Here is a 15027-nt window from a genome sequence, read left to right on the forward strand (position 1 = left end):
AGCTCAAGGAGGGAGCTCAGAGCAGGCCTGTTCATAAATGACATCCTGACTCAAACCTCACAACACAACGGAGAGGGCAAGGAAGCTTCCAGGGGGACGGTATGCCGGGGGTAGGGGACAGCAAGGGCAAGAGCTCAGAGGCGGGGCATGGGAGGAGGCACAGCACGGGAAGGGGTGGGGCTGTGGGAGGAGGCACAGCACAGGAAGGGGCGGGGCTGTGGGAAGAGGCACAGCAGGGAAGTGGGTGGGGCCGTGGGAGGAGGCACAGCACGGGAAGGGGTGGGGCCGTGGGAGGAGGCACAGCATGGAAGGGGCGGGGCTGTGGGAGGAGGCACAGCACAGGAAGGGGCGGGCTGTGGGAGGAGGCACAGCACAGGAAGGGGCGGGCTGTGGGAGGAGGCACAGCACAGGAAGGGGCGGGCTGTGGGAGGAGGCACAGCACAGGAAGGGGCGGGCTGTGGGAGGAGGCACAGCACAGGAAGGGGCGGGCTGTGGGAGGAGGCACAGCACAGGAAGGGGCGGGCTGTGGGAGGAGGCACAGCACGGGAAGGGGTGGGGCTGTGGGAGGAGGCACAGCACAGGAAGGGGCGGGGCTGTGGGAAGAGGCACAGCAGGGAAGTGGGTGGGGCCGTGGGAGGAGGCACAGCACGGGAAGGGGTGGGGCCGTGGGAGGAGGCACAGCATGGAAGGGGCGGGGCTGTGGGAGGAGGCACAGCACAGGAAGGGGCGGGCTGTGGGAGGAGGCACAGCACAGGAAGGGGCGGGCTGTGGGAGGAGGCACAGCACAGGAAGGGGCGGGCTGTGGGAGGAGGCACAGCACAGGAAGGGGCGGGCTGTGGGAGGAGGCACAGCAGGGAAGTGGGTGGGGCCGTGGGAGGAGGCACAGGCGGAAAGGGGGCGGGGCTGTAGGCTAGGATGAAGCCTTGGATGCCATTTTTAGGGGCACCTGAAAGCTGCCAGAAGCTTAGGTGCGAGCTGAGAATTGAAAATGCACCTCACCTTTTGAAAACATGACCAGATCGCTGCAGAGAGAAGGAATTTCTAGAGTGGAATGTGCGGGAAGTGGGGGACTTCCCAGAGAGGAGTCATCACAAGGGGCCGGAGAGAGGCAACGGGCCCTTTGCACAGGCTCCTGGGCAGAACACGAGCAGGAAACGGGGACTGAAGCAAAGGAAGAACCTTCCCAGCTCTGGAGGACACTTTCCTGGGAGATGAAGTCGTGATGGAGTGGATGTGAGTCCCATTAGCCCTACTGCTGATGTCTGGGTGCCACGGAACCATCTTCCATGGCAACGCTGCTGCTAGTTCACTCGCTGCCGTCGGGCCCAGGACGATCCCTCCTTGAGCCGGTGAGGCTTTTACACAGTCAGCCTGAAGCCAAGCAGCCTGTTTTGTTGACTTTTTGCCCAATCATGTCCAGCACGTGGAAACCGTACCCCACGCAGAGATCAAACCTCCACACACAGAGCGAGGGAAGGAAGCAGGCTTTGCTAAAAGGACCCCATCATTCTGGACCGACGCCTTCATTAAGTCCTTTGTAATTCATCCTTATAGACATAAAATCATCGTCCGAAGGAAGAATGTTAATAAAACTGACATTTCTCCGTGAGTCATCTTAATTCACAACATAACACTTTCCGGAGCCAGTTAGGTGTGCCTGATGACTACATGCGGCCAAACATTGTTGTTCACTGGAAACGCACATTTCGAAGTCCCTGCCATCATTGATTACACTGAGAGCAGCCTCTTTGGTCTGGAGAAGCATGTTAATGTTACTGTTATTGTACCAGGCCGGCGGGGGAGCGCACCCTCAGCCCGCGCCACCCTCAGGGACCCATGATGTCCAGAGAATCCCAAGAGCATGTGAGCCTCCTAGCTTGTGACAGCTGTGTGGAAGGGCCACGCCATGCACGTGGAGAGAAACCTGCCTCAGAAGGATGCCCAGGTGGCCCAGTTGTGGATGCAGCCACTGAAGCCCCCCTCTGGGGTCCCCCTCCAACAGCCTCAGTCCTCCCAATCACCTGCGCTGACCCCCCTCCCCACATCCCATGAGGAAGCTCAGCTCTTGGAACAAAGGACCTGGGACTCAGCCTTCTGATGTCACAGGACTTTTCCTTAGCTCAGCTAATGACGGGGTCCTTGTCACATGGCCATGAAAGATTAGGCTCACAGACAATTCGAAGACTGAGAATAATAGGATTTATTGGGCAAAAAGGAAAATAAAGGGGGAATGGGGACTCAGCAGAGCAAGAGTCTCCCCAGTATAGGCTTCCCGCCTCACAAAATAAATTCCAGGTTCCAACCAGGAAGAGGAGTGGCCAGGCTCCTCCCTGCTGCAAACACCGTGAACTTCTGTGGCTCCACTCCAGTGTACATGCCCAGCGAGCAGGCCGGCTGGAGTTTCTCCGAGGACCCCTTGCCACCTGGCTGTCTCACTGAGAGTGTGTCGGATTCACTGGAGAAAAAGAGAGGGAGGCAGAGTGATGCCAGGGATGCAGAGGAACCAGAGGTCAGGTTCCTAGGGCTGCCAGGACAGGGACCACAGACGGGGAGCCTTCACCAACAGAAATGGGTTCTCTCATAGTTCTTGAGGTCAGACGTCAAAGATCAAGGCGTGGGCAGGGCTGGCTCCCTTGAGGCTCCGCGGGAGGCTCTGTCCCAGGCCTCTCCAGCTCCTGGTGGTTTTTGGCAATTCCTGATGTTGCTCAGCTTGCAGATGCATCACCTGATCTCTGCCTTCATTTTCACTTGGCATTTTCCCTCCGAGTGCGTGTCCACTTCTGTGCCAGGTTTCCTCTTTGTATAAGATGTTCAATGAACATTACCTTGTCTCTTGTTAAAACAGTGAGGAAGACTTTATTCAAGACCACTGCAATGGAGGAGGGAGACTGAGATCAATGCCAAATGCAATGAAGACACCTGGGATTTGTAGTCTGGGGGCCCATGAGGAGCTGGTGGATGGAACCACCAAGAGGAGACCCAGGGACAGGGACTCTCACTGTGGACTCAGCAGGGCTCCTGCTGCAACTGGGCTGCAACTGGGGGTGGCCAAGACAGACAAAAGCTTGGTCAATGAGAAAGACCTTGTCAGGAACACACTTGTGACCTTGGGCATTGACCATTGACATTTGATTTGTCCTTTAGCATTGACCTTACACATTTCATATGACCTTTGACATGGACCTTTCACATCTGATTTGTCCTTTGGCATTGACCTTACACACTTGATTTATCCTTTGACATTGACCTTTGACATTTCTTATTGGAGTAAGGCCTACCTCAGTGACCTCTTGTCAACCTGATGATCTGCAAAGACCCGATTTCCAATAAGGTCACATTCTCAGATACCAGCGGTCAGGATTTTGACATCTTTTAAGGGGACATAACTCAACCCATATAAAAGGGTATATTTACCATACAAAATCCAGCTAGGAGCATTGTCAGCAGGTCAGCCTCCCTAGAAACAGAGCCTGAGAGGTCTTCTGACCTGGGGAGAGGTTACTGTCAGGATAAAACTATAAAGGAGAGAAGGAAGGAACCTGGAGGTGGAGGAGACCTTCATCCCACCTTGTCAAGCCAGGATGACTCAGGCATTGGCCTGATCTCAAAGGAGAGCCCAGAGCCCAAACTGCTGTACAGGGTGCTCCACCACTGCTGCAAGGGGACCCTTTGTACCTCGATCAGTCAGTCCTGGAGAGGGGTCAGCCTCCCCATCAGGTGGCTTCTGGAGTGGAGAGCAATTCTCCTGGGGGTTGAGGGACAGCTGGGAGACCTCAGGAGTCACAACACACTGGGGGCCGGTCTCAGGCCTGGCGAGGGAGATGGAGCAGGGCACGGCTGAGCAGGGCACGGCGGGGTGGGGCAGCCCAAGCATATGGCAGCAGAAATGATGCTCCAGGTGCTCACGTGGGCCAGCCTTGCTGCTGCACTGGGAGCTTCTGGCTCCTGTCCTCTCCAACCCCATACATCTCGCCGAGAACTAATGCCCTTTAATGAAATCAAGCGACAGTGACAAAAGCCCTAATTTTATGTCTTCTTCATTCTCCAGCTGCAGCTGCAGTGCCCTTAGGACATTTCCGTTGACCAAGTGCCATTTATCTGAACTGAAAAGGAGCAGAAAGAGGCAGCGGCAACTCGGAGCTCCCTCTGTGGGCAGAGCGAGAACCTCGGTTTTCTCAGTATTTTGTTTGTCTTGTGTGTCCCCATAGGATGTCATCACTGCAGTTCAGGGGTGGTGACCAAGTTTGTTTCCCTGGTGGGCAATTTCCCATAATCTAACCCCAGCAGCAATTCCAAATCACTTTAAATCGAAGGAAATAAATATCTCTTTTGTTTCCGTCTTCTGAGGTTGGGGAGGAGAAACTTTGTTGCAAAAGAACTTTAAAAAAATACCCTTAAGGGGTTGCATTATTCAAAACGTCACAAAATAACCTTTGTGTTGGACACTTTAAATAAAAGAATGCTCTGTGAGTAGGTTGGGGAGGATGGAGGGAAGGTGAAGTTATTTTATTAATTACTTAAAAAAAACTTTAAAAAAATGCCCCCAAACCACAAGGCAGAATGACCCTAAATCTTTGGAGGATAAAATCTTGGGCTAACTTAAAAAAATTCTTCACATACTTGCGCTGCTTGGTTTCCATGGGAACCTAAAGAGGAACTCTATGATGCCTGCAGAACATCTATTTTTACATTAACCCTTCGTATCACAAACAAAGGAAAAATAAGAGAGGGAGAGATGGGGAGGGGCAGCTTAACTATCTTCACTTGTGCTTTAAAGACCTCACAAGTGCAGTTGGGCTGGAGGACAAGACCGCCAACATCATCTGAAAACGGAAAGCAGACTGGTATATTTCTTTCTTTTAGAATGACACTCAGGAAAAGTAATTAACATGAATGTTGTTAAGTCTGCTATTTGCACCACGAGGACAATTCCAACTCAGGCAGCAGCATTTTCATCCCGGGATCTGCGAGCCTCGGAATGGGGGATTTGATCCTAGAGGCAGTGAGAAATGTGTGTATGCAGGTCATTATTCTGGGTTTGCACCTGGGCTCACGTCCAGCCTTATGCCACTGGGTCTGGGTTTACAGCAGTTCTGAGCCCCCTGGGAGGGGCCTGGAAACTGTCAGTGGGTGAACACAGTCGCCTTTTAGGAAATAATGTTACCCACCACCTACATTGAGGCTAACCTGTTTCAGAGGCTCCTAGTAAATGTAAATTTAGGCCTCTTTCCTCTCTGAGAAAGGAAAAGGCATAACTTTTGAGAAGGAACAAAGGCTTCAGCAACGGTTGGTGGAATGTGATACAGCTTCACTTATGTTTTTAAACCATCCCAGTGTTGGGGGGCAGGGGGAAACACCACCAACACCACAACAAAAGCAGCAACCTTGGGGAGTAAATACGAGTGGGTTTTCCCAGGTCACATTTTCCCCTAAAATAAACTTATTTTTAAAATAATACGTGAATCCAACGGCAACAGGAAGCTGATGAAGCTAAATGTGAGCACCTGTTTTTTCCTACACAAGAAATGAAAATAAACTCACTGTAATGAAAATCAAGTGCAGAAAAATGATTGCCTAATTAATTGAATGCTTAACTGATTAGTTGTGCTTCTTAAATGTCTCTGATGTCTTTTCTATTGATTGACAGTGCAGGAAAAAAACAGAAGGAGGCAGCCTGGCCAACCAATCTGGCCTCGAAAGGGTCAGAGGTGGAATGTCAAGGGCAGTTGGTCAAGTGCTTCACTCCGATGAACAGGTCCCCCAGCACTTTGGGGACAAGGTGGCCTCTGCTGCCAGTTATGTCCCTGCCTTTCTCTGATCCTTGGAAGAGGAAGTGGCTGGATGAGGGCTGGCAGGGTGGGCTCAGGGTGATTTTCTGAAACATTGCTAAATTGCCTGGGATAATAGAAGACATGAGCCATGTACCCATCCTGTTCAGCCCTCATGACAATTGATAATCTCCCCCCATTTGATTAACATTGTATTCTCAGCTAGACTGTAAGCTCCATGAGGGCAGGGATCAATCATGTCTGGTCCCCAGCCAACATTTCATATTGATTACTTATCCATGGCTGATACAAAGTAAGCACTCAATACACATTGGCTGAATGAAATAAATGTTTGAAAAGAAGAGCATGATGAGTATTGTGTTTTTTTCCTATCAGTCCTATAATAAATTACTGCAAACTTGTAGTGAAAATAGCCCAAGTTTATTAGCTCATTGTTCTGGAGATCAAAGTCTGAAATGGGTCTTTCTGGGATGAAATCAAGGTGGCAGTGAAAGGAGTTAGCCAGCTTGCTTTAGGCAGACATTAAGGGAAGGGTCCCCAGAGAACCTCTGACCTGTCCCAAAGGTGCTTATACCGGATGTTTTGTGCAGATAAAGGAACTTGCACAGTGGGGCACACAGTGGACTAAAGGCCTGCATGCACAAGGGGGTAATGGGGTAGAGCCACTAGGAATTCGTGCCTTATACATATACACACACACACACACACACACACACACACACACACACACACCCTGGTATTCAGCTGGGAAGGGGGCAACTGAGAACCTGCCTTCAGGAACCCTCTCTTTGCTGTGAGCTTTCTTTTCGCTTAATAAAGTCTATTCCACTCAGTCTTTGAGTGTCTGTGTGCCTAATTCTTCCTGGTTGTGAGACAAGAACCCAGACCTAGCTAAGCAAAGGAGTAAAACATCCTGCATCAGCAGCAGGGCTGCATTCCTCTGGAGACAAAAGGGGAGAATCTACCTCTTTGCCCTTTCCAGCTTCTGGGGGTCTCCCACATTCCTGAGCTGGTGGCCCCCTCTATCTTTAAAACCAGCAACATTGGGCCAAGTCTCTCATGCTTCTCTCTCTCTCTCTGACTCTTTCTTCTGATTTCCTCTTCCATTTTTAAAGACCCTAAAGATTACATTGGGCCAACGTGGGTCATTCAGGATCTTCTCCCCAGCTCAAGGTCAGCTGAACAACCTTAATTCTATCTGCAATCTTCATTCTCCTTTGCTATGTGAGGTCACATATGTCAGGTTCCAAGAATTAGGACATAGACATCTTTGGGGGAGCATTATTCTGCCAACCACAAATATCATCAGACAAAATGGGAAAAAGAAAGTGACTATATTGAGGTGCTGTCTTCCTCATTTTTATGTTGTCTGCAGGGTCAAACAGAGGGCCTCTGTAGCAGGTGTTTGGTTAATAAATGTTTGTGGAATAGATTCATATCCTATACTCATCTATCAAAAAATGTCCACCTGTTCTGTTCTCCTAATAGTACAGACTCATTAGAACAGAAAGGGAGCACAAAATAGAACTCTGCCTCTATAACTACATTTTAGACTCCTTGGTGATAGAAACCAACCCACAGTCATGATAACTAGCTAACATTCAGAGAGCCCTCTCTAATCTGCAAGACACTTTGCCAACCTTAACCCACTGGATCTTCTTTCTCACCCAGTGGGTGGTAATTACTGTTTCCATTTAGCAGAAGGGGAAATGGAAGTCAGAAGCCATTGAGTAACTCAGCCAAGATCTAATAGCCAGTAAATGTCAAGGCCATGTCTTATTGATCTACACTGATAGGCCATCCACCCTGCCACACTGCCTCACTCTGAATGAAGAGGAGATAAAATAGCAGCCAATCTTTTGTTGCGTGATAAGGACTAAAAAAGACTAAAGGCAAGACCAGTCATTTTCGGGTGTTAGAGAAAGGTCTGTGGCAGGGCAGAGCATGAAGAAAGGGAACAATTTTGCCTGAAGGAGGTGACAAGAGGAGCAAGAAGATGACTGTGTCCTGGTAGAGAACCCAAGGGCTCTCTGTGCTTGAATCCCAACCCGCCATGTTTAAGTGGCTCATCCCACTCCATCCAAATACTGTGTGCTCCATCTCACTTGCAGCTACTAAGATTGTTCCTTCTTTAACACCCAACTCGTCCACTTGCCAAGTCCAATAGGCATGAACTCCTGGAGACCTTGTGCATCCTGTATTTCCAGCACATTCATGGTGATCAGCACGTCAGTGTTTGTGGAACCCACCTAAGCATCATTTTCCTTGTTTATTCCATTTGGAGCTGATTGTGTCCAAAAGAAGGAGAGTGGGAGGGAAGGAAGGAGGAGGAGGGACGAGGGAGAGAGGACATAACAGATTCATCATGGCCTTTGGGTTCCGTTGTTGCTGTTTCTTGAAACTGATTAGAGCAACCTCTTGACTTCTAAAGAAAAACATTTGAGAATCTTTCTTCACCTCCCTGTTTTCTCTGTGGCCCAGACTTTTCCTTCTTAAGGTTTTCTGAAAGAATACATACAAGAAACAGCAGGAAATAAAACCCCAAGATATGAAAGTCAGTCTGACTTGCCCTTACCTAACCTTAGTCGGTAATGTCTGAGATGGGGATATTTCAATTATCCAAGCTTCCTCTCTCTTCCAGCGGCAGAGCCCCACTGACTGCGCAGGGAATAATACACATTCTACAATGTCGGCAAGTATGGATGGAGCACTGGGCTCGGCCCAGACATTAGTGCTCAAATGCGTTGATGGTGAGGAGTAATAAAGAAATTGAAGACATATCCCTGCCCTTGAGAAGTAATTTAGTTGGGGGGGGAAAGGTTCCTAGTGATCCATGAAATGAGTAGAGGACAATTAAAGATTTAGTTGCCAACGTATAATTGTAACATAAACTGCATACAGCAGAATGGTGGAAATAATTAAAAAGAATGGGATTATGATAATTCCAGAGTCATCACGAGACAAGACCAGGCAGCCAAAGTTTCTGTTTGTAGACTGATCCCTTCATGCAGAATATTAACGGCCACAGGCAGGCTGGATGTTGGACCCAGAGATGACCAAGCAAAGGAGATGGATAAAGCCCCTGTCCACATGGGGCTCATGAAGAGAGAATGATCATAAGCCTCATGAATGAAGAATGGGGGGTCCTGGGAGAGAGAATGGGGAGAACCTGCCATGGAGAAGAGAAGGGTTCAGAGCTGCCTCACCCCACGCACACACCTGTCACCGCCCGGCCCCTTTGTGATTATTCCCTAGCAATGATCACAACCTGAAATAACCTCCTTTGTTGACTTGTTTCTTGAAGCCACCAGCCCCCCTCACTAGAATGAAAATTAAGTGCGGTTAGAGAGCTCTTTCTGCACATTCTCCACAGTGCCCCTGCCTCCAACACAGTTTAAAACACATGACCTAAGCTTAAAATTATTTGCTGAGGGAAAGAAAGAATCATGAGATTATTAGGGATGCATTATGTTCATCACATCATTAAATTATATTCATTATGAAATGCATTATCAATGTCAGGTCTTTTCAATTCAGTAGAGGCCATATACATACACACATTTTTATAATACGAATTTTTAAAGAGACATGAACACGGATGACTATTGGTCACTGTAACTGCAGTTTCGCGTCTACCTCTTTTTATTTGTTTTTTTAATTTTTTTTTACTTGTTTTTGAGACCGAGTCCTGCTCTGACACCCAGGCTAGAGTTCAGTAGCGTGATCTTGCCTCACTGAAACATCTGTCTCCCAGGTTTAAGTGATACTCCAGCCTCAGCCTCCCAAGCAGCTAGGATTACAAGCATACACCACCACATCCAGCTAATTTTTCTATTTTTCATAGAGACGGGTTTTCCCCAAATTGCCCAGGATGGTCTTGAACTCCTGACCTCCTGTGATCCACCCTCCTTGGCCTCCCAAAGTGCTGGGATTACAGGTACCGTTTTTGTTTTTTTTAATCGATGTTATCACCTCAGTGCAGTCTAACGCTGCTCAATTTTTCACGACCTCTTTATAGGATAGGGTCTGTGCCACATTAAACATGAAATTAAAGCAACTGAATTTTTAGAAAGAGAAAACTTGGCCACTCCTTGCTTTGATATAAATTGCATTGTGTGTTGGGGCCCCTGCCATCCCCCTTGGTGCACCAATAGATGCTCCACCGTGGCTGAGCAGATTCCGCTTGGATGCGGGATGGCAGTGTGACTGCACAGTTCTCCCATTTCCTTTTAAAATCATGGGAAGAAGGCACTGAAACAAAACATCTTTTATTGCCTGTGCTCCAAATGCACCACAGGGAATGTTTACCAAGGGGCTTTTAACACAAATATTTACAAAGATTTTCATGCAGTTGAGGTCCTAGACTATTTGGATTTGAGTAGATGGAGCACATTGATCTATAAACTACACGCTTTAGTAATTACCTGCAATATCCCAGGCTTTCTGAATTCCATCTCTCTTTCCCTGGCATGATGTGATATCCTCAACAATTGAATTGCTTCTTGGCAATGTGTTGGCTGTTAGTTGTGAAAAGTCAGTACGATTCCAAATGTGTGGGTCAGTGGCTTTATTAAGACTCATGACCTCATGCAGGAGGCCCAGGCAGACTTGGGCAGCTGCAAGCAGAACAGCTACATAGGATGCTTCTAATGTGGAGCCACCTGTGAGAGAATTTTAGTTATTTAAGAAAATGCTCGCTCTCTCTCTTTCACACACACACACACACGCACACGCATATCCACTCAGACTGAGCTGGGTCATGACACACCGACACCACTAATTTCATCTCCAAGTTTTTCAGTCTGTCATGTCAGGCAGCAGCTAATAAGTGCACTTGAAGATGGGAATTCATTGATCATCTTTTCCCAAATCAGTGGAGTCTGTGTCTGCCATAACTTCATTTAACATCTCATTAGGAAAGATGGCATCACCAGCCCACCCAAGAGCAGCCTCATTATCTCCCTTCATGGCTTTTGCCCCCCACACAGCTGTGCTGGGGACCCTGTTTCCATCAGGCCTCTGATGGGTCCTGCCTCCTTCTCCTGCAGGCTCCACTCCCCCCACTGGATAAGGAGCCTGGTTGTGGACTCCTGGTGGCCTTGGGGTTACAGGAACAGAGTGTGCCCTGGGTCTTCCTCGCACTGGAAAGCTCCCTCTCTAGAACTTCAGAGGGAGAAGACTCTTAGTACCCTAAAATACTAAAATACATGAGATTGGAGGAACCGACTCTGCTTTGTTCATTCCTACTCAGAGACATCTCTAGTGAGCCAGGCCCTGGGGGGATGTGGGGCTGGACTGCTAGGAAACTTTGCAACTGAGTTCAAACTTGGAACTGTCCTCTTTTCTCCAACACAGCAAAGGTCAATCGAATTTATACTTAGGTACTTACCAATGTTCTAAACGAAAAGAAGGCGCTCCGTGTACCTGCAATAGAGGCAATTGTTAGGAGGAGGCAGAGCTGTGGACATGCAGGGCTCCAGGGCAAGAGTCTATTGGAAGTGGCAGGGATCTGGCTCCTGAAAATGACAGGGACCCAGGCACCCCACATGGCAGGAGACCCCAGCCAGATTCACGTATGAAACCTGGAGCGAGTAAAAGGAGGCCGGGGAGAGCCAGTCCCAATGGAAGCAGAGCAGCCACGTGGTCCAGACTTGGGCTAAGCTGCCAATTGCCCTATGACTGCACCTGTGCTCTCCCCAGGATATTGACAGGCAGGAGCAGGGGCCTCCAAAGCAATGTGGTTCTGACCAGGATTCTCAGGGGCAGAGAAAAAGCACCTGTGAAACCACCAAATGGGGTTTGGTGGAGGGCAGAAGGGAGAGAGAGACCCACACAACAGAAGGTTCTGAACAGCATGAAGAAGATTTACACTAAAGCAACAATTATCAGTTAAGATATTCATCACCAATGAAATGCAAACAACAGGAAACCTCGAGATGTCTATAGAATACCCTGTGGTCTCACAGGTCTAAAGGTCTCAAAGATGTAAAGAAAGAAATATATGAAAAATAAGGAAAGATTATGAATTGGATATGAATTAAAAACAGATCACTTTTTAAAGCTCAATTCAAGATTCTGGAAGTAAAACATACAGTCGTTATTTATTTATTTATTTATATATTTATTTATTTATTGTTTTGACACAGGGTCTCACTCTGTCATCCAGGTGGCTGGAGTGCAGGGGTGTGATTACAGTTCACTGCAGCCTCAACCTCCCAGGCTCAGGGGATGCTCCCACCTCAGCCTCCCTAGTAACTGGGACTACAGGTGTGTGCCACCACAACCAGCTAATTTTTGTATTTTTTGTAGAGATGGGATTTTTCCATGTTTCCCAGGTTTGTCTCAAACTCCTGGATTCAAGTGATCCACACATCTCGACCTCCCAAAGTGCTGGGATTGCAGGCATGAGCCACTGCACCCAGGCTGGAACTTTTTAAAATTACAAATGGATATGAACCTGGTCAGATAAAGATTTGTGAACTGGAAGATAGTGTTGTGAAGCTCCTTCTAAATGCAGCAGACGGAGAAAAAATCTTATCTTATGAGAGATAAGTTAAGAGATATGGAAAAGAAATTGAGATTCTGCCACACAGGAAGGAGAAAACAAGGGGAATGGCAAATAAACAATATTTGAAGTAAGCATGGCTAGAAATTTTCTAGATTCAATGAAAAAGCAGGAAATTTCAGCTAATGAAACACTTGGAGTGCTGAGCAGGAAAAATATATACATGAATGTATATATATATAAGTATACATGAATTATGAGGAAACATTGTTGCAGTGCAGAAAGATGAAATAAAATATTTAGAGGTACCAAAAAGAAAAGAGATATCATGACAAAAGAAAGACCATGAGACTGGCAACAAATGTCTCCTCAGTGACAGTAGATGCTAGAAGACAATGAATAAATAGCCTCAGAGTGTCAAGAAAACTAACTGCAAATGCCATATTCGATGCACCCTGTGAAACCATTGTTCAAGAGTGAGGGCAAAAGAGGCCAAGATATTTTTAAAATATGGACTAGAAGAAAACATGATTTACCACCCTCAGATGGTTGCAGAGAAAGCTACTGAGGGATATATTCCAACAAGAAGAAAAGTGAACCAAAGGGGAAGGAGTGGTCTGCTAAAGATAATACTGAGCAAAAAAATAATAATAAAAGTATTTTGCTGAATGTGTTTAACCACTAATTGGAAATTTGTATTTAAGAGTATTGAATTAAAATGTAAAACAAGAATGTACGGTGGGGAAAACTGGAAAAGGAGGGAAACGTCAAATAACCTTAGACTTTGTTAGAAAAATAGACAGTTATTATGTTAACAACTTAAGTTTACCAGCTAAAATATGTGGAGAGATATACTATAATAACTTCCAAATTGGTGGGAAAAAAGATATAAGAAAAGCTGTATCAAAAACAACAAGTCAAGACATAGAGAAAATAGAAGCTAGTATCTATAAAAAACAAAAATAGACAGAAATAAATATACCAATACTTACAATAAATGTGACAATATTACCTATCACGGACAGAGACTAATTAGATAACTTAAAAATCCTTCTATATGCCATTTAAAAGAGTAATGCTAAAAGCAGACAAACATTTATTACAAATATGTATAGAAAGATGTACTAAAACTACATATAACATAATTCACAGATTAAAGAAAAATCATAGTAGCAATAACAAAATATTTAGAATTGATTGAAAGAAATCCCACTTTATGTCAGAACTCATAAGACATAGCTAAAGCAATTCTTTAAGTAAATTTATAGCTTTTAATGCATTTTAAAATGTTATAAAATAAATGAGCTAATCATTCAATTCGAGAACCTACTAAAATAAGAGAGAGTAAGCCTATAAGAAGGAGAAGAAAATCAACAGTAGATAAGAGCAGAAATTAAGAAAACAGAAAAGGCAAACAAAATATGGCTGATTGATAAAACCAAAGATATTTCTTTGGAAACGAATGGAAAAAAATAGTCAACTGAGTGGACAGATCATGGTGAAAAAAGCAAGCACAAGGCATCACTAGGAGCATAAAAAGAGATGCAAAAGGAAGGTTAAAAGTCATAGGACTATCATGAACAACTTTTTGACAATAAATTTGAACACCTAGAAGAAACGGTTTTTAGATAAAATTTATAAAAATTATTCAGACACTAGATTCTGGTGATTTTTCAAGGAGAGTTTCACAAAAGCCTCAAGAAACAGAAAATTGTCTTCTTATACAAATTGTTCCAGAATAGATGAAGCAAATAAAATACCTGACTCATTTTCTGATGCCAGTATAATTTGATATCAAAACTGAGCAAGGACATGATGAGAAATGAAAATTATAGGCCTACCTCCCAAAGAATATAGACGCAGAAATTCTAAATAAAATATCCGAAAGTCCAATCTCACAATGTATTCACAAAAAGCACATCAAGGTCAAGTGGGTTTATTTGTCTTGGGAAGTGAGAGGCAGTTGAGGTATTGCCTCGGACTGTCACTCAAATGGATCTGCCTTCACATGGAGACAGGTGGCCAGGGTCAGAAGGAGTTTCCCACTTCCACTCTGCAGAATCCAACTAGTCAGACATAAGCAGCGTAGGAGAGAGCTCCCCTTGTACCCCACACCACACACACCAGGAATGTCAGGCCACTTTCCTGATATTCGTCAGGTGATGGTCAGGCCATTAACAGTCTCTCTAAAATAATAATTGGTCACTGCCAGTGCCAGAGGAAGGCAGTCTCCCAATAAACAGAAACACTTGAAACTGGTGATCAGCAGCTTCCAAATGGGATCTCAGGAGTTGGGCCCGTGGGCTCGAGCATGCCCAGTAAGAGGCATAATGGCAGAGTTTAACCGGCGAATGACCTCCTAAGGACATCGCGCTGGTTAAGAAAAAAAAAATGCCTCAAGCAAGCATGCGCACAACTCCAGTAAACACACTGCGCATGCTCCTCTCCCGAGCGCTGGCAGACCACTGCGCATGTGCACAGCCCACTCCAAGGGAAGAGTCAGGGAAGAAGGGACGCAAGACCCTGGAGGCATGCTGACATACAAAACCCCAAGTCAAAACGTCAGACCACGCACTTGATCTTTCAAGTCACCCGCTTGGCCTTCTTCCAAGTGTACTTTCCTTCCTTTCATTCCTGCTCTAAAGCTTTTGAATAAACTTTCACTCCTGCTCTAAAACTTGCCTCAGTTTCTCCCTCTGCCTTATGCCCCTCAGTCGAATTCTTTCTTCTGAG

General features: G+C 46.2%; 1 long non-coding RNA gene across 1 annotated transcript; it reads right to left on the minus strand.

The window, feature by feature from the left end:
• Positions 1 to 895: 895 nt before the first annotated feature.
• Positions 896 to 14720, minus strand: LOC130540850 (uncharacterized). Its single transcript, XR_008954854.2, has 6 exons — positions 14136 to 14720; positions 11179 to 11213; positions 10214 to 10450; positions 3676 to 4103; positions 3415 to 3515; positions 896 to 2869 (listed from the first exon to the last, which is right to left on the minus strand). It is a non-coding gene; the product is annotated as an uncharacterized LOC130540850 (long non-coding RNA).
• Positions 14721 to 15027: the final 307 nt, after the last annotated feature.

Source organism: Pan paniscus, chromosome 1 (genome assembly GCF_029289425.2).
Source record: "Pan paniscus chromosome 1, NHGRI_mPanPan1-v2.0_pri, whole genome shotgun sequence".
NCBI lineage: Eukaryota > Metazoa > Chordata > Mammalia > Primates > Hominidae > Pan > Pan paniscus.